Raw genomic sequence first — 1531 nt, 5'->3', positions numbered from 1 at the left:
TTTGTCGAAAATCAGTTGGCTGTATGTGGGTGGGCTAATTTCTGCATTCTCAATTCTGTTCCATTGATCAATGTATCTTTCATTGTACCAGTACCAGGCTGTTTTGACCACTGTAGCCATGTAGTAAAATTTGAAATTGGGGAGTGAGAGGCCTCAAACCTTGTTCTTCTTAAGCACTGCTTTGCTTATCCTGGATCTCTTTCCTTCCCATATGAAGTTTGTAATTGTTTTTTCCATCTCTTTGAAGAATGTTGCTGGAATCTGGATTGGGATTGCATTATATGTGTAAATTGCTTTGGGCAGTATTGACATTTTCATGATGTTGAGTCTTCCTATCCAGGAACATGGTATATTCTTCCACTTCTGTAAGTCTCTTTTGGTTTCTTGTAGTAGTGTTTTGTAATTTTCTTTGTATAAGTCCTTTGTTTCTCTGGTTACATTTATCCCTAAATATTTCATCCTTTGGGCAGCTTTTGTAAATGGTATTGCTTTCCTAATGTCCTTTTCAGTGCTGTCGTTGTTACTATAGAGGAATCCAACTGATTTTTGTATTTTGATCTTATATCCTGCCACTTTACTGAATCTTCCAATGATGTCTAGTAGTTTGTTTTTTTTTACTGAGTCTTTGGGGTTTTCTATGCATAGGATCATATCGTCTGCAAATAGAGAGAGTTTTACTTCCTCTTTGCCAATTTGGCTTTAATTTCTCTATCATGCCATAGAGCTCTGGCTAAGACTTCCCATACAATATTGAATAGGAGTGGTGACAAAGGGCATCCTTGTCTGGTTTGTGTTCACAGAGGGAAGGCTTTCAGTTACTCTCCATTGAGAGTGATGTAGGCTGTTTTTTTTGTATATATGCTCTTGATTATGTTGAGGAATTTCCCTTCAATTCCTACTTTGTTGAGTGTTTTTATCAGGAATGGATGTTGGATTTTGTCAAATGTCTTTTCTGCATCAATTGATATGATTGGTTCTTTTCCTTTTTAAAAATTTATGTGGTGGATTACGTTGATTGTTTTTCTAATGTTGAACCATCCTTGCATCCCTTGTATGAAACCCACTTGGTAATGATGTATTATTTTTTTGATGTGCTTCTGCATTCTGTTGGCTAGAATTTTGTTAAGGGTTTTTGCATCTATGTCATGAGGGATATTGGTCTATAATTTTCTTTCTTAGTGATGTCCTTCCCTGTTTTTGGTATGAGGGTTATGCTTGCTTCATAAAAGTATTAGGGAGTTTTCCATCCTCTTCTATATTCTGGCATAATTTGAGTAGAATTGGTGACAGTTCTTCTCTGAATGTTTGGTAGAACTCACCAGCGAAGACTGGACTCCTTTTGGTTGGGAGTTTTGTTTTTGTTTTTGTTTTCCAGTTCAAACATTCACGAATTTATTCCAAGCAAAAAAAAAGTTTAAATATGTCTCTGTAATCAGTGGATGATTGCAAACAAGCACTCTCTGTAATTCACATGTCTTAGTCTTGCATACTTTGGACACATTGTCCGGAGAGAACAGTCGCTGGAGAAGGA

The sequence above is a fragment of the Chrysochloris asiatica genome, unplaced genomic scaffold (genome assembly GCF_000296735.1).
Source record: "Chrysochloris asiatica unplaced genomic scaffold, ChrAsi1.0 scaffold00310, whole genome shotgun sequence".
Lineage (NCBI taxonomy): Eukaryota > Metazoa > Chordata > Mammalia > Afrosoricida > Chrysochloridae > Chrysochloris > Chrysochloris asiatica.
Note: the sequence above shows the minus strand (reverse complement) of the source record.